Genomic DNA, 13,382 nt, shown 5'->3' on the forward strand with positions numbered 1-13,382 from the left:
TAGGTAATATATAAGCTAAAATCATTAAACTCGTCAATTGCCGCACTGAATCAGAAAGAGAAAACATAGGAAATTGACCTCTTTTTTTCCACTGCCGAAACTTGAATATTTTATACTCTTATAATTTTACACATACGCCGATTAGCATGGAAAAATAATTATCAATTATGTAAAAATGTAATTATAGGTGAATGCGCTGCGTTTGAGACAATCAAATGCGATTCTATTTTCTTCCAAAGGCAATGAACTTGGCCACTTTTTAATTCAGAATCGAGTCGGTTCACTTTCTCGACGTTTCTCCTTCATTCTGCGTGTTCTATTATTGGGCTCAAGTCTTGCGTTGAGCCGATTATCTTGTCTGGCAAAGAAGTCAAGTTGCTTTGCAAGCGCCTCCTTTTGCCAGCGACTCCGTGGCGCAATGGTAGCGCGTCGGACTCCAGTTCCGAAGGCTGCGTGTTCGAGTCACGTCGGGGTCAAGTTGCTTTTTTGCATTGCAAAAATTTGCAAACTGCAAACTACCATTGAATTTAAGAGAAAATTTTATAAACAATATTTATAAATTGTTTTCAAATCATGTTCAACAGTTTCAACAAATAAGTTTTTATTTATTAAATGACTGGGTTTTTTAAATGGGATATTATCTAAATTAATTATGCAGATTAATGAAATTAAAGTTTGTTATATCATTAAAAGCAAAACTGATTTTTTTATAATTCTCCGATTGTAATTTTTGCGTTATTTTTGTTAACAATCTAGATTTTTATTCTAATCAAACAAGTTAAATTTTCGTCGCAGTTAGCTCGTCCTATCGCTGATAAAATCGTGCTTGCAAAAGCAAAGCATTGCCTTCGCCATATTCCTCGCTGCGGTGATAAGAATCCAACCGAGCTGACTGCGCCGCCGTCTTCAAGAGTGTTATTTGAGTTATCGCGACGCCTCGTCACCAAAACTTATCGCGCTTCGCAACAAACTCGAGCTCAATCCTCAAACGCTTGATTATTTTTCAGTTTAAAACCTCACGCGACGTTATTAAATCACACTTCATTATATCATTAAATGAAGCTCAAAACATTCCTCCAGACTAAAAATAAATAAATAAAAACAACCAACGACTTTAGCAAAAGTACAGTTTTTGTCGCCATGCCCTATAACGGAATCGATTACTTAACATCTGCCGCGTGTGTGGTGACGTGTTTATTCGCATATATTATTACTTCTTGATGGGTATGTTTGCAAATATAAATATGAACATACTAAAAAATGAGTCACTCTTCCGCTGCGAAGTCTTAAAAGGCGATTTAATCACTTAAGTTCGCAACGAACAGGTTGTCTTTGTGTCTGCCATCATGAGTGTGTGATAACTTTTGAATCAATGCCAACTTTCTCATTCATTGGTCAAACGGTCAGTCTAGGACTGTAAATGTTTTATTTTCTAAAGTGTGATCCGAAGAACCAAAAATTACATTAATTGAATTTGTATAGTTAATAGCAAGCAATCCGTTAAAAAATAAATAAATAAAAAAATGATGCTTTTTTTAAATAATTTGAAAACCGCCAAAGAATTTCTTTTTTTGTTTTTAATTTTTTTTTATAAATAATTATTGAAATTATGTTAAATTTTTCCATGCAATATTCACTCTCACTCCCTTTAGCACGAGCAATTTGCTTCCTGACACCTTTCAAGCCAAAGCACAGGTCGGTTGGCAAGGGGTCGTGGATTTATTTGCAAAAAATCAGGTGAAAAGAACACAAAATTTGACGGATTTTGGCGTGGAAAAAACTCGGAAAAGTCAAAAGCTTTCCCGGAAAAACGCTACTGTAGTTTCAACTTAAAAATGGAATATCTCGGGTTCTAATTGAGATACAGAAATGCGGCTAGCACCAAAAATTTTCTTTTTACCTCCTCTTCAATCCTAAGGGGTCAAATAATCCAGAGGTCAAAGGTCAAGGTCATTTTTCAGGGGTCACAAGTACAAAAAAAATTCTAGCAAAAATATGCCACCTTCGATTGGGCTGAAATTTTTTTCCAAGATAGTCCTAACATGTAGGAACAACATATTAAAAATTCAGAATGGCATATTTTTTAGATTTTTTATAAAAAAATCACAAAGGTAAAAAAACGTGAATTTTTAGTATTTTGCCAATGGTCGGATATTGATTTTTGGAATTTTTAAGAAATTTTTTAAAAATTTAGGAATTTTGTGTCAATAAATAAATAAATTTACCCATTTTAGATACGTACTTTCTCAAAATAAATTTTTGATCATGAGCAAAATGCGAAAAATTCACGTTTTTTTACCTTTGTGATTTTATTATAAAAAATCTAAAATATATGCCATTCTGAATTTTTAATATGTTGTTCCTACATGTTAGGACTATCTTGGAAAAAAATTTCAGCCCAATCGAAGGTGGCATATTTTTGCTAGAATTTTTTTTGTACTTGTGACCCCTGAAAAATGACCTTGACCTTTGACCTCTGGATTATTTGACCCCTCAGGATTGAAGAGGAGGTAAAAAGAAAATTTTTGGTGCTAGCCGCATTTCTGTATCTCAATTAGAACCCGAGATATTCCATTTTTAAGTTGAAACTACAGTAGCGTTTTTCCGGGAAAGCTTTTGACTTTTCCGAGTTTTTTCCACGCCAAAATCCGTCAAATTTTGTGTTCTTTTCACCTGATTTTTTGCAAATAAATCCACGACCCCTTGCCAACCGACCTGTGCTTTGGCTTGAAAGGTGTCTCCTTCCATTATTTATGATGGAGGAATGCAAATAATGGGCCTATTCTTATCCGAGACCGATTAATGAGTGTTTGGCGTCGGGCATTTCCATATACTATATTATATTTCAATTATGACTCAGAGCCTGAAGTGTGCGAGTGACGCTATAGAGCCTCCTTTTTCACTTCTATGACAATCAAAGCAAATCAAAGTGCGGCTCCCAAAACCGTGGCCGACAATTTCCGCTTTGGCTGCTCCCCTGCTATAAAGGAAAAGACATTTTAAATAAAATTCAATGTTGAAAGATTTTTAATTAAATATTTCTTCTTAAAATTTGTAACAATTTGTATTGTTGAAAAAGTTCTCAATGCTCTTTTGATTGATTGTTAAATTTTTACCACTATTTTTATTTGTTGTGATGAAATAAAAAAAAACTAAGTCAAGATAATTATTAAATATAAACGATAAAACTCATATAGATTATTAGGCTAGAAAGAAGGAAAAATTAACGGAATGATCGGAATAACAAACACAATACATTATTAATATTTTAAATTATTATAAACAATAAAAAATGAAAAATACAAATTGGTGCCGGAAGGGTTGGGAAGGAAAGCGCATTCCTTTACCTGATCCCGCATTAAAGGAACTTTCCCTCCTCCACCCACTATATTCAACCTTATCAGCATAAAATGATATTAAAGGGAGCATAATTATTATTGTTCGCCGTTGGTTTTTGCAGTGTGCGCCCTTGAACAGGTGTCGCTGGAGCTGCTTTGGAGAGGAGGGACCCCCACCAGCCGCGGCAACGCACCTGCCCCGCGCACTGGCACCTTTTTGATCCCCTTTTGGCCTTGAGTCCTCCGCCGCCGCCTCCTCGCTTTGGCCGTTTTTGTTTCCACTGGATTTTTAACTGACGGAGCTGCCGTGCGAGCGTCAGCCGGCCGCACCACTTTAACCGCCAACCGATTCGCACCCACCGTTGGAATTTGCAATTTTGATCCGCAATCAGAAAAAAACGAAACGCCTTGAGTTGAATTGAAAAAAAAAACTAAGAAAAAAGCAACAGGATGCTGGTTTTGAGACCTCATTGAATGGAGCAATTTAGGATTTTCAAGCCTTATTGTTTCAACAAGTTTGATAACAAATTAACCAGACAAATTAATGTGCTTATTTCGCATGCATTTTCCTCCGTTTTTATTTGTTCGTGTTAAATTGTTTATTTTTGTTTATACATCAAAATTGTTACAGTAACTTGTACATGCAATTATTGAAAATCAATTTATTTTAAGTAATAAAATTATTGGAAGAAACCAGCACAAACTTAAATTATAGTAATTTGAATAAAAAATCACCGCAGTGAGCTTCAATTGAATCAGTTTTTTTAATAAAATTAAAAGTCGTATTTATTTCTCTTATTTGAAATAAAATTTATTTTGCTTGGTTACTTCATGATTGTATTGGTTTGTGAAAAATTATAATATTATCAATATTTCCCAACTTTCACTATCAATTCACTTTCTTGTCACTTGAATTTGACAAAGCTTTGTCTTGTGTCATTCTGGCGTTACGAGATTATCACATAGTTCTGTTTTTCCCCGCAATGCCTTTTGCCTCCAAGCCTTCCTAGAAGACGGTGTTTAGGCGGAAAACCCTCTATATGTGCCGGATGTTCTGTTTCTTCCTTGGGATTTCACACATAATGTTTTTGGGTTTTGCCTCTCGAGATTTCATATATTAAAATAATAAATAAATCCTCTAAAACTGGTGAAAATTTTCTCCTTTTTATTGAGATAAAGGCTTAGTGGGTGGGAGATCTCATTCGTTGCGATCGTGGGTGCAACGTAGACTCTCACTTTCGTTCTCTGAAAAGTCCTTGTACGATTGAAATGAAATTGTTTCAGAGTCTTGCGCAAGAAATTTAATGCACACATTGCTTTAAAACGGCAAAACAGGTATACTCGACGCCTGCGTCCACTGAAAACCTCTCATTTACATTATTATGAAATCACAGGTTCAATAATTTTTATTTTTGCTTGTTTTATTTCAATTGTTGAAAACAATTAATTTAAAAAAAAGGAATTGCTGGATTAAATGGCACTACCACTAGCCAGATTTTTTTTTTTTAAATTAGAGTTTTAACAAATGTAATCATATATTTTTTGTCGTAAAAAATTAGATTAATGCTGAGTGAAAACCGCGAATATGTTAACTATTTTATTTGTGATATTTTTGTTTATTGTGAGATGTATATTATTTCGGGATTTCCTTATATAAAAAAAAAAATAAAAAAAAACAGGTTTTCGTACTAAAATTGTTTCCCGCCAGGACCACCACAAAATAATACTATCTATAATAGTAAACGTTTTGCTATTATTTTCCATTTCAAGTCTGGGCACAGTAATTCGTGATGCTGTTGCTCCTCGTTGGACTAAATTTAATAAATTAAATGCAGACAGGGCGGTGCACACGGAGTGAAAGTGCCGCCGGTTTGCTCGCATAGGTGCCAAGAACATTCTCGCGTTGAAAAGTTGAGCGGCGCGCGCCGCTTGTTACAAAACCACCTGAAGGATCCGTGACGTCACGCCGACAGCCTTGTTGGTCGCAGGACGAGGCCGCCGTCGCAGCTCAACCAACCGCTCGAAAACTTGCTTCTCTCTTTATTCACCTCCTATTGCTTCTCAACCTGCTCAACTGCGCTTTTTTCTTTCAATTCTCTCCACACATCACATTCTTTGCTGTAACGTGGCCTTATTAAATTAATATTTTAATCGAAAAATATATTTTATCGATATAAATAGTTATTGAAAATAAATAATTTTAGGCAAAAAAAAAAAGATTAAAAGGTGCGTAGTATTCACAAAAGCACGGAATTGGATGAACTGTTTTTGTTTTTCTTTAGTTATGGCCTTGCAAACTCATATAATTCTTAATTCCTGACCTTATATATAAGATTTTAATACTTCACATGCTAATTAAAAAACATAGCAATGAACAAAACATTATAACTGCAAATATTAGGAAAAAATTAATATTCCTAACAGATTCCTAATAAAACTGCCCATAGAGAAACTTAAATTTTAACACTCAAACCCTTCATCAGAAAGAGAGAACAATTCATTGATTGACCTAAATCCTATAATGTGATAGTCAAAAGATTTAAGGATATACAATTTAAATTTTAAATTAATTGCAATATAATAAAACCTTTCATTTTTGCTAATATTAATTTTTCTTACTAAAATTGAAAAAATGAATTTAGATTTAAAATTGTAATTATCCCTCAGTAATTTACTAATAATTTCACAATTAAAATATAAGTTAATGTTTTTTGAAATTGTGTGCATGTGTTGATTTCGTTGATTGACAGAGTGACTTGAGCTAGCTGGAAAACCTAGAATGGTGCGGCTCCTGATGCTGGAGCTCCTCACCTGCCAGCGTTTATTTTGGTTTGGAGAAATGAAAAGTAAAATCTGGACGAAAGTTCAAAGCCCCCTCATTGCTGCATTGTATTTACGCGCTGCATTTTAGAAAGTTCACGCGTCTCATGTCCCACATACACTAGAGATGTCGACTGAGTGCCGCGCTCGGAGAGGGAGGAATAAAAAACTCTCTGCTCGCGTCCGCAGCTCGCACTCTTTACTCCTCACCTGGATTTTTACGAAACGCTGGAAGATGTCTCATTATTTTAAAACCGGATGTGACGAGAGCGGAGCATTCTCTGTTTGGTGTGGCGAGGCGAGCCACCCACTGCGGCTCGCCCTAAATATGAGAATAGCAAGGTCTTTTAAATTTAATAATTTAGCAAATTTCCTCCAGGAAGCTTGCGAACCTGATATTTTAAAGCGTTGAAAAAGAGATTAATTTGAAGGTAATTGCAGTACAATTAACAATAAGATAAAAATATTTCAAGAGCCAATTAAACCCTATCTCATTATTTTTTTCTCCCTTGCTTGCCAATTATGTTTTAATTTTTTTCTTTGTCATTTTTAGTATTATCGAAAAGCACAAATCACTTAAATTTATTTCATGTTTTTTTTCCACTTCTATGGAGAAATTCGCATCGACATAATCCATATTTTCCAAAGTTTTAATAATATTCTTCTTCTTTGTGCAAATTTAATTATATCATGACTTCATTATATTTTGCTTTTGACTGCTTTTTTATTATTACGATCAACCAAATTTACATTTTTTGTGGAAATATTCCCAAACAAAATAAAAAATATAATTGGTTCGCTTGGTAATGAAATTCTCTTTTTGCGAAATGAAAGGTGGTGCTCGCTCTCACAGTGCGCGCCGCACAGAACGGCGAACGGCAGGTCGGCTTCGGTGGAGGGGATGACCCATTAACCTGACACCTACTCCTCGGCCTAGATGCACCAACGTCACGTGACCAGCAACAGCCCCGTTCCTTCAGGATGTTAATTCTTTCCAAACTAAAGCTTTTCTCCAGCTGCTGCGTAGTAATATTATTGGAGTACGTGCGTTTGCGTGTTATATATTTTTCCCGCCGCCACCGTCGTGACACGCCGAAAAGAGAAACTTTCAAAGTTGCACACCGGAGGAGCGATGCGCCTCTTCGGACTTTACGTTGGTTGGCTTTGTTTTGGTGAACGCAGCACTAATTGCGCGTGTGCCATTGACAAGGAAAAGTGGAGCTGCGAAGGCCTGTCGCACGTTAAATAAACAAAAAGAGACAAAGGCTCTCTTTTATTCAACCTTATCCGATTACCATTGTTTGCTATTTTATGATATTAATAAAAAAATGTATAGATTTTGATATTTCCAAATCGCTCTATATAGGAAGTTTCCAATTTCCATTAGTTACCAATGATAAATGTGCAAATTTTCTTTTTTTCCCAATTATTTCATCAGCCAGTTTTTTTTCAATTTATTTTCATTTTTTTATTTCTATTTTATTTTTTCTGATAGTTATATAATCCATCTAATCTTATATTGTATCAAAAAATGAAATAGTGCGGATCAAAATTATTAAATTATTGTTGTTTTCAGTTTCTTTAATTGTTTTTAACATTGTCACATATATTGACATATCTACAGTTTCATATCTGAAACAGCATTATTTTTAACTTCTGTCATTTTCCATTCAGGGAGGGTTTTTGAAGCAAGACATTTAGTGAAAATATTAGTTGATTTTGTTCCAGTTCATCAAAATTTATTCTAATTATTTAAAATAAAAGGTAGATAAATTTTTTTGGCAATATTTGGTAGCATCAATGAAGAATATAAAAATTATGAACACAACTTTTGGCTTTCTTGAAATTTAAAAGGACTAGACGGCGCGGTAACTTATGCTGGCTGTTATGGATTGCGGGGGAGTGTAAGGAGAGGCTCACGAGTGCCGTTTGTTGAAACCCTCTTTCTCTTTCCTGTTCTCAAAATAAATCGCTAGGGAACTTTAGTGCGCATCGAAATATTTTTGAATGCAGACATCATCCTGGACGGTCGAGCGTCTTTGCACCACTCTGTGTAACCACGACAAAAATAGCACGCTTAAATATGGAATCTTTTTTTTGTGCTCTTTCTTTCTAACTTAATTGAATATAATATTAAACACTATAAACATACGGGTTTGAAAATAAAATTTATTTTAATTTTATAACTTGGAAACCTCATAAAGTTTAATAATAAGTGCATAAAATATAAAATGTTTATTTTTTATTTTTGCCTGCCTTTTCATCGTTTGTTGTTGCAAACAAAAAATAGCCATCTTCCGGTCACAGTCAAATTACACTGCGCGACAAGCGTGAATTTTTTGTTAGCGAACACTTCCCAAAAAATTTACAATTTTATAAAAATTAAATCAGCTCATTTCCGCTATAAAAATTTATTGTGTTTATAATACTTATTGATTTAGTTACGTTGTTTATACTTTATATTTGTGAACGGGTATTCAATTTCTGATTTTTTTACTTTTATTTTTGACTTCAGTAAAATAAGAGATAATAGAACACATTGTTAATGTTTGTCAAAATGTCAATATAGAACCAGCATAATTCTCATTAATTCGTCGCAATTTTTAAGAATAAATTAATGCGCGTTATGTGAAATTTAAGTATTGCTTGACGATTACTCAAAAGTTTTATGAATTCAAGTTTAATAATTATATTTTTTAACAATCCACTGTAAACGCATTGTTTCTATAATAAAAAAATCATAGTATAGTGAATATAATAAAATGTATTTTTGTTATTTTACGCACTATGTAATTACTTTTTTTAGATTATTTCAGTTTACAAAATACGTATACATTGATTATTGATTATACAGTTAATTAATACAGATTTGCCTTCTTTTGACGTATTCGACGCTTTGGATGCCGCGGTGCACTGTAAGTGACGTGTGTGCAAACGACAGCAGTATCAATTTATCCGTTTGTGTTGTGTGCGCACCAACTTGCAGCAGAGTATGGCCTTGCATTTATGTAAAAAACGAAACCCAAGCGCAGCAGCAACCGCCGCTGTCGCCGCGCTACGCTGCTGTGCAATTGATTATATTATATAGCCTCCCTCATCAGCCGGCTTGCGCCAGCCACGAGAAAATAATAAAATGCATAATACACGCGCTACTTACGTAAAAGCCAATTCCACAAGCAGTAGTACCGAGCCTAAATATTGAAATTGGGCCCAATTTTAATCAAGCGCACGCTGCAAAGCTGCAAAAATGGCATATATCGTTGCAAAATTTTCTTTCACGACTGAATTGGCTTAAAATATTGGCTATTAAGTCTAATGGTGATGAAAGATTGTGTTCGGTTGATAAATTATCAGTCATGAAAAGTAGAGTTTGACTATGACGGATTTAGACTTTCAAAAAAACTAAAGCAAAACAGAACGAAATCTTCAAAAATAAAAAAATTGTTGTTGTTTACATTAATAAATATTTGTTTTGGAAATTTGTGATTTGTTTTAATCATATCAAAAATTATGCCTTCTAAACTTGATATTTTAATGAAACTAAAAAATGAATTAAAGCTTACATAAAATAACTTATTGTTATTCAATGCAATATATTGGAACCGTTTATAACTTTTCCACCTTTTTCTCCCTTTGAAGCTATTTCAAACATTATCTTCATTTTATTGACTATTTAATTAATCAAGTTACTCGCGCTATATTTTCTCTCAATGTTATATATTGTGTGTTTTTTCCGCTGGATTTTATAGTTGAGCGAGAGAGGAATGAATGACCTCAGCGTCTCCGCTCGTCCTCCGCCGGATCGGGCAGAGCACCGAGACCGAAGCGGCCCCAACCAACAATGGGAGCACCGACTTGATTTGCCGCGACCTTCGGTGTTCCCAGCAGTAAGCTCTGCTGTGTTGCTGGTGTGCCGTAATTTTTGCCCAGCATCACCGTGGAGCCACGATCGGAGACTGCCAGCTCTGCCGCCTGTCCTGCACCTTTTCATTCTCTCCGCTCTCAATAACAAAAATTTATCGATCAAAACGCGCTCACCAACCAAAACACAAACGTACGATGGAGCACGCAAGGATCATGGGGAGAGAGGGTGCAGCAAACTCATGGCGCGGCGCACACGCGTCTTTCAACTCGAACTCTCGCAACTGACGCAACTCGAAGGAAAAAAGAATAAGCTCCTGAGAAAGGAGTGTGTTTACCCGTTGGTTTTCCCGCAGCCTTAACCTCTCGATGGCTTTTGTTAGAACGGAAGAGGCACTTTTTGCAATATTAGTTGTTTACATTAGTTTTTCAAGAAAATTGGATTATTTATTTAATTAATCCCATGTAAAAAAAGGATTTAAGACATTTTTGAAGGGTTCTTGGTGGAAATTATTACTACTTTTTTTTTTAATTTTTCAGTGCTATCTGAACAATTAAGCGAGATATTAAAAATAGAAAATATTATATTATGATCAAATTAAAAATTAATTACATATAAAAAAAAATAACAAAGTAACATGATATAATTTTTAAAATTGCTACTTCCATGAACGCAGGGATCAGTTATTTTTGTTCAATCTACCGAAATTAATATATTGAGTTATTTAATATAGTTATCATACTATTGTGTTGAAAATCAACAGTGTTGGAAAAAGTTTAATTGATTTTGAATGGAACTTTCATAATTCATAAGTAACAACTTTAATTAATAATTATGATACTTCCTTCTGAAAAAGGGTCCGTTTAAAAACGCGTGTATGAATTATATAGCAATCTAAAAATAAATGATATTTTTTATTTCAATTTTTTTTTCAACGATTCAATAAAAATATTATTCTTCCCCTATCCGCTTCAAAATAAGAATTAAAAATATTTTTTGATGGGAGAAATTTTCGCTCATTTTCTTCACGAAATTCCTCTGGCGCAGACTTTGCTTTTTAATTTTGCTCTTTTAATGTGGTAGGAGCATCTTGACTGTGAGGATATTTCACGGTTTGGTGAGTTGCAAGTGCAATCGCACGCCGCGGTGAGCAGGAGGACGTTCTCCGCAGAAGGTACGGCGTGACGTCAGCAGCAGTCGGGTCGTTCCTTCGGCAACTTTCCCCGCGGTCACCGGCTGGTGGCGTGGATCGAGCAGCGCTGGAGGTCGTTGAACGAACTCGATCGCGCTGAGGCCCTTGGCAGGGAGGAGTAGAACTGCTGCAATGTAGTAGGAGGCGCAGCGCGCGCGAGCAGATCACACAATACAGTCCCTCCTGCGCACCGAGTTGCTTCTGTACCCATTTGAGGTCAAGGAACTGCTCTCTCGTACGGAGCCAACGATCCAGACGAGTGATCGCGAGTGGACCGGCGAAACTACAACACACCTTGCCTGCGAGACTCGCGCGCGGGCAGATGCTCTTTAAAACTCAGGGCACACGTTGCTGCTGCACCTTTCCATTCTTTCGCGGGGAGGGAGAGCAGATCACCTGGCGCAGGTTCTCGAGAAGGGTTGCTTTGCAGCTGCCGCCGCCGCCGCCTGGACCGGCAAGAGGCAGACGCGTGCCAAAACAGCCTGAGCTTTGCCACCACCTTTCCTCTCTCTCAGTCATTTTTTGTCCCTCAGGCAGACGGCCGGACGAGATTCACTTGTGTCTGCCGCGCCGACCAGATTTCAAACGCGACTGACCGGCGGCCTTGCCACTGATCTCAGGGCCTTTTTATGTTTCAATAAAAAAAATATTTGATTATGAACTAGAGGAAAACGAGTTCAAATTAAATTCCACTTATCTCGTGGTTTATTGTTTAAATATAATTTAAAGAATTATAACATTATGTGTATTTTATAAAAATTCATTTAATTATTTGCTTGAGTAAAATATATTATTTAAAAATTAACCGTCAATTTAAATTTTTTCTCTTTAGGAAACAAATTTAAAAAAGAAAATCTCAAGGAAAGCAAGTATTTATTTGCTAAGTTACTTTGCATAATTATATTGAAATCAATTAAGATATTATTTGATAAATGATTATATTAACAGATAAATGATCGCTGCGCTGCAAAATAAAAAAAATTCATCGAGTATTTCAACAATGGATCCCAGAAAATTAATTTTACAAACATGAGTTCAATGACAAGTGATATGTGCGTAGTTAATATTAAAATGATTTAAACTGATTTAATCTTAATCTTGGTATGCATGCATAATAAATTAAATTCAATTTAGTTTGATCAAGTCTAACAATGAGAAAAGACATGATGAAATTAAAATTAGCAAATAGATAATAAATTAAATAAATCTTAATTTTCTTATTTTCTTATTTTCTTCCTTCCAGATACTTTTTTAATTAAGTATTAAGCTGAATTATTTCCTTTTGTGTCTTGTATTTATAATCGAATATTAAATTCCGTTTGATTTACAAGAGAGTGCGCTGTTGTGTCCACACTGTGGTTTTCCCACATGAAAGCTTTGTAACTTTGTTCATTGCGTCACTCTCAATAGTCAATATAAGCAACAAAGAAAGTGTCAAATACGTAGGATATTTTATCGTCACAATTTTTACCGCCCGCTTCGGAAAACCCATTGGAAATTTCATTCAAGGAAGACGCTGCACTTACTGCCATTTTTATTATTATAACTAATGCTGATCTTTTAATCAGTGAGTTTTTATGGTGCAATCGTGGAGGAAATAAAAAAATATTTAAAAGTTTGTTTCATTATATGCTACAAGTGAGAGCACAAAAGGAAACCAACCCCTCTGGCCTTTTGACAAAAAAAGCGAGAGCTGCGCGCGTTTTAAGGGATGGCGCGGGGCGTACGTGATGAACTGGATCGTTCGTTTTCGAGCAACAACGCGCATCTATTGTGGCTCTCGCTGTGTATGTACTTTGGACGGATGCAACGTTGGACGATTGTGCCCTTGATGCAGCTATAGTGACTCACATAAGGAGGGTCAGGGTTGAACTCGCAGTGCAGTAAATCCCCCTCTCAAGTGTGTATGGCTTCAAACACTCATTAATTCATTTCGTAATTTCATCTATTCTTAACTCACCCAAAACGTAAACAATGAATAAAATAAAAATTATATAAAAAATAATAATTTAAAAAAAATCAATTATTTATTGCAGGTAAAATTAGATAATGTGGCGAATATAATCAAATATGAGTTAATTTTATTGTAATATAAACTAATGGCAAAAACCTTTTTTACTTTTTCTTATTTGGTACATGAATGAGCTTGATGTATTCCACGTTTTTACGC

The 13,382-nt window shown here is 35.2% G+C and overlaps 1 non-coding gene across 1 annotated transcript; it reads left to right on the plus strand.

Moving 5' to 3' along the window:
• Positions 1-404: 404 nt before the first annotated feature.
• Trnaw-cca (transfer RNA tryptophan (anticodon CCA)) lies at positions 405-476 on the plus strand. Its single transcript has one exon. It is a non-coding gene; the product is annotated as a tRNA-Trp (tRNA).
• Positions 477-13,382: the final 12,906 nt, after the last annotated feature.

Source organism: Neocloeon triangulifer, unplaced genomic scaffold, assembly GCF_031216515.1.
Source record: "Neocloeon triangulifer isolate White Clay Creek 2 clone unplaced genomic scaffold, ASM3121651v1 ptg000015l, whole genome shotgun sequence".
Lineage (NCBI taxonomy): Eukaryota > Metazoa > Arthropoda > Insecta > Ephemeroptera > Baetidae > Neocloeon > Neocloeon triangulifer.